General features: G+C 43.6%; 1 long non-coding RNA gene across 1 annotated transcript in view; it reads left to right on the top strand.

Annotated features, from left to right (window-relative positions):
* The window catches only part of LOC119421433, a 44913-nt gene that overhangs the window by 35595 nt on the left and 809 nt on the right, over window positions 1-8509 (top strand). The gene's annotated exons all lie outside the window — the stretch shown is intronic.

The following is an 8509-nucleotide window of genomic DNA, read 5'->3' as shown; positions in this document are numbered from 1 at the left end:
AAATCTGTCGGAATCAGTCTCCCCACCATCACAGACATCTACACCTCCAGATGCAGGAAGAGGGCCACCTGCATCATGAAGGACCCCACTCACCCAGCACACACACTTTTTGCCCCACTCCCCTCAGGAAGGAGGTTAAGGAGCATTAAGTGTAGAACCACTAGACTGAGGAACAGCTTCTACCCTGAGGCTGTTAGACTCATGAATCTCTAACTAGAATAATCACTGTAAAAAACCATATCATGTTGCTGCTGATCTGTTTCAGGTTGCTGCTGATCTGTTTCAATGTTGATGTGTTCATGCATGCACATCTGCTCACAGACTCATGTTCATGTTTGTGCCGATGTTCAATGTTTTATGTTATGAGTGCTTAGTGTATATTTAGTTGATGTTTTTCTTAGTTCATATCTTAGATGTTATTACTGTTTTTCTTTTACATTTTATTGTTGGATGTAACTGGGACCTTGTGTACATAATTTCGCTCCACCACATGTACCACATGAGGTGCGAATGACAATAAAGAAACTCTGACTCTGACTCTCTGACTCTGATTAACCTAACCATCTGAATCAACGACATAACTCTAAACACCTGCAAAAGATTTCTGAGGCTTTTAAAAACTCCCAGCCTTGTTCATTACTCAAAACTGCAATCATGGGTAAGACTGCCGACCTGACTGCTGTCCAGAAGGCCATCACTGACACCCTCAAGCAAGAGGGTAAGACACAGAAAGAAATTGCTGAACGAATAGGCTGTTCCCAGAGTGCTGTATCAAGGCACCTCAGTGGGAAGTCTGTGGGAAGGGAAAAGTGTGGCAGAAAACGCTGCACAACGAGAAGAGGTGACTGGACCCTGAGGAGGATTGTGGAGAAGGGCCGATTCCAGACCTTGGGGGACCTGCGGAAGCAGTGGACTGAGTCTGGAGTAGAAACATCCAGAGCCACCGTGCACAGGCGTGTGCAGGAAATGGGCTACAGGTGCCGCATTCCCCAGGTCAAGCCACTTTTGAACCAGAAACAGCGGCAGAAGCGCCTGACCTGGGCTAGAGAGAGGCAGCACTGGACTGTTGCTCAGTGGTACAAAGTACTTTTTTTTTTCGGATGAAAGCAAATTTTGCATGTCATTCGGAAATCAAGGTGCCAGAGTCTGGAGGAAGACTGGTGAGAAGGAAATGCCAAAATGCCAGAAGTCCACTGTGACGCACCCAGAGTCAGTGATGGTCTGGGGTGCCATGTCAGCTGCTGGTGTTGGTCCACTGTGTTTTATCAAGGGCAGGGTCAATGCAGCTAGCTATCAGGATATTTTGGAGCACTTCATGCTTCTATCTGCTGAAAAGCTTTATGGAGATGAAGATTTCGTTTTTCAGCACGACCTGACATCTGCTCACAGTGCCAAAACCACTGGTAAATGGTTTACTGACCATGGTATTACTGTGCTCAATTGGCCTGCCAACTCTCCTGACCTGAACCCCATAGAGAACCTGTGGGATATTGTGAAGAGAAAGTTGAGAGATGCAAGACCCAACACTCTGGATGAGCTTAAGGCCGCTATCGAAGCATCCTGGGCCTCCATAACACCTCAGCAGTGCCACAGGCTGATTGCCTCCATGCCACGCCGCATTGAAGCAGTCATTCTTGCAAAAAGATTCCTGACCAAGTATTGAGTTCATAACTGAACATGATTATTTGAAGGTTGGCGTTTTTTGTATTAAAAACACTTGCCTTTCATTGGTGGGATGAAATATGCTAATTTTTTGGAACAGGCATTTTGGTTTTCATGAGCTGTATGCCATAATCATCAGTATTAAAACAATTAAAGACCTGAAATTTTTCAGTTGGTGTGCAATGAATCTGAAATATATGAAAGTTTCATTTTTATCATTACATTATGGAAAATAATGACCTTTATCACAATATGCTAATTTTTTTTAAAGGACCTGTACATATATGTGTGTGTGTATATTAATATATATGTGTGTGTATATACATATAAATATGTAAATATGTATATATATATATATATATATATATATATATATATATACATACACACACACACGCATATATACACACATACACACACCCAACTTCAAAATAAATTTTCACCCTGTACTGAAAACATTTTCAGCTTCTCAGCGCCACCAGCTGGTGAGAGGTGGTGACGTCAATTTCAGATCGGTTCTCATGGAGGGGGGCACAAAGATAATCCACCACTTCTGGCGCACAGGATCTTTGTGCAGGAGGGGGAACTATCTCTGAAGGCATCTCATGTGAAGTAGGCCCAGCGGAACCACGATGTGGGCCGCTGACATCATCCCAGGAGTTGCATGACAGGCAGAGCTGTCACTATGCTGCAGGGTTTGACATGGCGGAACTGAACTTACAGAGCTTCTGCTCTCGGCTGTGATAAACGGGCTCTCATTGTGGTTGAGTTTAGCTCCACTCCCAGATAAACAATCATCTGGGATGGGCGAACGAAACTTTTCCCAATTTATAGAAAACCCAGGTTTAGCAGTTGTAACGCTAGCGTTTGGTCTGTGCAGCTGTTTCTTCCCTGGACTGATCTAATAAAAGCATATTGTCATATGGCAGGAATGAGAATGATTTTTTTATGTGTAATGACTCGAGAGCCGTCTCCACGCATTTTGAGAACGTGCGTGGGGTGAGGGAATAACCGAACGGTACCTGTTGTACTGATACGGAATCTCCTGGAGGAGAAAAACGCAGGAATTTCCTGTGTTTCAGAACGATGGAAATGTGAAATTATGCGCCCTTCAGATCTATGGAGGTGAACCAGTCGTTCTGGTGAATCTCTCCAGCAGCTGTTTGATTGTCAGCATGTGGAATTGTCTCTCCATGATCGAATTGTTGAACATGGGCAGGTCGAGAATGGGTCTCATCCCTCTGTTTTTTTTCAGAACCAGGAAGTAGTGGGAGGAAAAAAGACCCCGTTTTTTCTTCTCTGTTGGAAACTCTGGAAATCATGTTTTTCATCAGGAATTCCTGAACTTCTGACTGGAGAGACGAGCTCTGTTCTGGAGAAGACAGGACTGTCTCTATAATCCCTCTGAACGGTGGGGGTTGAGCTACAAAACTACAGCGTGTAACCCCTGCTGATCAGACGGACCGTCCATCTGTCCAGGGAACACACTTGTTGCCACTCTGAGTAACATTAGAGTTGAGGTGGGCCGGTGCGCACTGAGAGGAGGCGTGAGTGCTTTCTGAGTGAAAACGCTGTTTCGGTGGAGGCTGCAGCTATCGTGGAGAAAAAACGTTTACTCCCGCTGCGCGGTGAGATGACAGAAAATGGCAGAAAATAAAAACGGGCACTGGCTAAGAGCGAGGGATTTTACCGGAATCGGTTTGCTGAAAAAACATGATTTTTAGCTAACGTCGCAGATGAGTGTTTGTGATATTTACTGAACTGCGGTGCCATTTAAAACACTGTTTAGAAGTTACCGGCTCGTTCTGTGTGGGGAATGTGTGAAGAGAAGTAGCTGTGAGCTCAGTTGATCTGACAGTCAGGCTGGAATCAGATGAAACTTTACTTTCAGAGATGTTTCTGTTATATTTCAAAACATACCTCATCAAAAAACACACACATTCCCCTCAAGGAGCTGTTCCCTGGTGGAGGGGGCCGGCGGAGGATCGGAGTGTGATTTCGCTGCCGCAGCTGTGGAGCACCTCTGCTGCTGTTGCTGGCCACGGTGGTCCCTCCAGCAGCCGGAGGGGCGGGAGGAGGACTGTGACGTCACCATATGGTGTACAGTCTCTGAGACCTCCTTGGACCTCTGCGATTTCTCAAGGATGGTCCTGAAGTTGGCCCCGAACAGCACCTCTGGAGTGATGGGGCCCTCCAGCAGGTCTTTCTGCAGCCTCTTGGACAAGGATAGCAAGAGGCGGAGCCAAGTGGTCCTCTGGATCATGGTCATCCAGATTCACCGCAAGAAAAAAAACACGTTAGAAAAGGCGGTGGCGTCGTCCAGCGAGTAGCGGCCCTCCATGGAAAAGCCATTCAGTGGGGCTGCTGCTAACATCGCCTTTTCGAGGAAATCATTCGATTACCTTGACGAAAAAGTGTTAGAAAAGGTGATGGCGTCATCCAGCGGGTAGCGGCCTGCCATGGAAAAGCACTCCTTGGCGCTTACCTTGAACAAGGCTGCTCGTCTCTGCTTCTCCTTGGGGAGGAATAGCTCACCGGGACGGAAGAAGGTTGGCGTGGCGGAGACCCAGGCATCTTCAGCAAAGGTTGTGCCGGTCAAAGCTGGACAACTTTTCCTTCTTCGTTCTTCTGACGGAGCTTGCTAGCTGGCTGAAGAAAAAATGGGAGCCGATTACCCGGTCTCACCATAATTTATATGGACCGGGGGTGAGGCCCACACAGTAGGTGGACGTGGACTAAAGTTTTCAGTGCTGCGCGCGAAGGGATAAACCCACTAGCGATAGCCTTAAAGGGCTAAGCCTATACGAAATAGAACAGCAAATACAGTTAGCCAATCAGTGTTTGTCCTCTACAAATGCCTATTCTCCAGAAACGCCCAATTTTGGACTGCAGAGGACCCCTTCTCACCTGTAGTGCACATGTGGGACTTCACACTTGGAGCATTGCACACCTCTGTGGGGGGTGGGGGTCCCCTGAGACCTGGTTTCAAAAACCTTCATTTTCAGAGAGAATGAGGGCTGTTGTCTGTAAATGAACAGCCGAACGTTTCACGTTGTGAAAAAAGGGGCCTCAGACTGTCTGCCCTGTCTGCCAGTCTAGTGACAAATTTCATAGATGGATGATAGGCAGACATCTATTTTTTTTTTTGCCATGCAATCATAATAATGCATGCATAATAACTTTTGAGAATAACCGGTAGATCGCGATCGACATATTGGGCACTGCTGGTCTGGAGTGAGGCTGGCTGTATACTGGGGCAAGAGTGGCAATGCCTCCTTAAATCAAATCTGCTGAAAAAGACACAAACTTTATCATCTGTCTCTCCCCTCTGCTCCATGCTGTATCTACTGTCTGCAGTTAGCAGAGACCCTCCTCCCATTAAACAGCCAATCACAGTTCAGTATGCAAATGACCCTAAAGCAGCTTGACTATCACTGAGGCAGGATTATCTGAAGTGGTAAAACTTAAAGTAACTGTTAAATTTTTGTAACAATTCATGATGTGAAACACTATAAATAATTAACAACAAAAACACATGTAAATACAGCATCTAGAGCCCGACTGATATGTAATTTTTGGCTATTGCTGATATTGATATTGGGGGGTTTAGGCGACCGCCGATAACCGATATAATCAAGTGTGTTACAAAAATATAAATTAAATAAACACCTTCCCTGTTCATTTTTTAAACAGTCAGTCACATACAGTATGGTGAAGGTCTAATTAGTTTAGATTTCAGCAGAGTATTTTCTTCGCAGAGAAGTAAAGATTTCAGACAAACAATGCATTTCATTGAGGACGACAAAGATAACTTTACTAACACTGCTATATTTTACCTCTGTTAGATTTATTGTTCTGGAAAAAGTTTTACAAGTTTTAAAGTTGCCAAGTCTTCGTGCGACTTATTTTGCTCTGGCGACCTCTGAAAAAGGGAGAAACCAAAGTTAATAAATAAATAAATAAAGTTTTACAAGGCTATAGCCTATGCTAGGTTATCTAAATGTTAGCTTGCTAATTTGAGAGGCACGTAACTAATGACAAGTGTGTTGGAAGATTGAAGAGAATTATTGTTGATTTGTTTTACAGATCAGTTAAATTAAACTTACCATGCTCTGTTCAGTAAAATATGTCACACAGTATTGCTCCCTGCTTCAGCTGTGCTGAACGACATTGTGAAACTTAAAATGAACGGCCAAGACTGGAAAGTAATCTTAATGCTCCCTCTGCTAGAGATGCACCGATCCGATACCAATATCTGTATCGGCCCCGATATATTTAAAAAAAAAAAACTTCTGGATTGGGTATCGGTGACAATGTGGCTGATCCATGACTGGGCAGATCTCTTCACTCTAATTCTATGCTTTGTGCTCTGAGTGACATCACGTGTTATCGAAATCACCGCACAGATTGTTTTCAAAATGGAGCGAGCGAAAGGATCAGCCATTTGGAACTATTTCACACTGCCTCAATCAACACATTCGACCGCTACGTGCAATACGTGCACAGCGACGGTTCCAGGGAGTGTCACTAAAACTTCCAGTTATAACACTACCAACTTAATCAAGCATCTTCAGAGATTTCACCCTAAAGAGCATGCTGAGTTTTGTTGAACGGAATTCAGCACTGTTTTTCTGTATTGGATCCGTATCGGAAGTGGAAAAAGTGGATCGGTGCATCCCTACCCTCTGCAGGATACATTGTACAATTACAGCTGGTTCCAGAATTTTAGGGGTGAAAATTAGAAGTATTTATATCAACGCATAATGGGACAATTATCACCGATATCAATATATCCCCAAATGTCTGTATCGGCCTAAAATATTGGCCCTACCGATATATCAGTCGAGCTCTAATAGCTTCTATTCTGTTAACTGGGGAATGCTGTGCTGTTCTTTAACAAGTGTGAGTGTTTCTCAATCACACAAGCACAGAGAGATGTGTGTGTCCAATGTGTGTGCCGGACCTCTGCTGAAAGCCTCACCCAGCCTCTAGTTCTGCATGCTGTTTTGAGGATAATCACAGCAATTTTTTTTACAAAGGTTTTACTCACTTTCCACTCTTGCAGTTCTCAGTGGCTCATAAGCCCCTTATCCACAGGTCCTGTTCTTGTAGGACCCTATTGTGCCTTATTCAGTCCGGTTCCGGTGGGACCGGTTTATTTCTGTCTCGGCAGTGCCCATAGTTCCCCTTTAGTGGGCGTATAGTTAACCTTTAGTGGGCGGATCATTAATATCAACACGCCTTACCAGCTGATGGTGCTAGTGCTACATTAAGCTCTTTACTAACCACCACTAACACGTATTAGAAGAAGAAGAGATGGAAAAGAGCACACAACCAAAATGGATGATCTCGTTTCTGTTTTGAACATTCTGCTTTGCCTGTGGCTTTTTCTCCTTTTTTATGTACACACACACACACACGCACGCACGCATGCACACACACACATATATTACATAAAGGGTCATGTAAAAATTCCATCATGAACTGCTTTTTGTAGCCGCTGTAGATTTTTTGGAACTCTTTACTCTAACATTTTTGTTTCAATAAAAACTGAAAGAACTTTATATTTGTTGATACATATTCACTCAACCTTTATTTAAACAGATAAGTCACACTGAGCCTCAAAGACTCATTTACAAGTGAGATCTGTTTGGACAGACAATAAAAGTGGTGAAAAATGACACATATTCAATTCAATTCAGTTTATTTATAAAGCTCCAAATCACAACAAAGTTGTCTCAGGGCACTTTACAGGAACATTCACATAAAAGCCAATTAGTAAAGTTCTCTATCTAAGGAATCCAGCAGACAAGATGAATCTTGGCTTCGTTGCAGTCTCCCATCACATATAAACATTAATCTAATTATAATATAATTAATAATATAATAATATATAATAATAATATATAATATAATTATATATAATATAATTATATATATATATATATATATATATATATATATATATATAAAAAACAGACTTTCACCATTTATGCAGTTTTCAACTAAAAAAAGGTAACAGTAAATAGTGCTTTTTACTTACTTACACAGATAACTTTTAGCTCGAGGAGATGACGCCCTGCCCGGCTCAGACGCTCCGGTGGAGAGGACCCGGGTAGACTGGCGGAGCTCCATCTAGCTCGCTCTGAATTTTGTCGTCGGCCAACAAGCACAAAAAAAAACTAAAAAATGCCAGCACTTCAGCATTAGGCCACGGTGTTGTCATTATTGTTTTTAAATCTTTAAAATAGATCCAGCCACTGCTCCGGTCCGAGAAATTGCAAATGGCGGATTGGTGTTTTGAAAAGTTTCTGAAAGATCCAGTGACTCCTCCCCCTGACCAATCAGTTACCGACAGTGTTCTGACATCACCTCTGGACCCAACAAGAATCAGACCTGGGACCCCAGAGAAACAGGTCCCAAAAATCGTGCGGGTTCCACCGCTGAAGGCGCTGTGGAGAAACTACGCAATCGGCCCGAACTGGTTACATAGGAGCCCGAAAAAGCCCTGTGGATAAGAGGCTATAGAGAGCTTCATGTGTGTATTTGCATCTATTTTCTCCTCAGTGACTTGGCCAATTCATGTCAAACTGCTCAAGACAGCAAAGTGTAGCAAAGCTTAAGAACACTTAAGATTACAATTGAACTGGCAAACGTTTCATTCAGTTACTGCTGCGTCATGCTTCCGTTTTCCAGAGCTTTTAAAGAAGTGCTGCTCCTGCTTGACAAAGCAGGGACAGTGGTTTGGACATGTTCAGAGCAGGGACAGGGGTTTGGACATGTCCAGAGCAGGGACAGTGGTTTGGACATGTTCAGAGCAGGGACAGTGGTTTGGACATGTCCAGAG

The sequence above is a fragment of the Nematolebias whitei genome, chromosome 15, assembly GCF_014905685.2.
Source record: "Nematolebias whitei isolate Nwh7 chromosome 15, NemWhi1, whole genome shotgun sequence".
NCBI classification, from domain to species: domain Eukaryota; kingdom Metazoa; phylum Chordata; class Actinopteri; order Cyprinodontiformes; family Rivulidae; genus Nematolebias; species Nematolebias whitei.
This window is presented reverse-complemented; position numbering and strand designations above follow the sequence as displayed.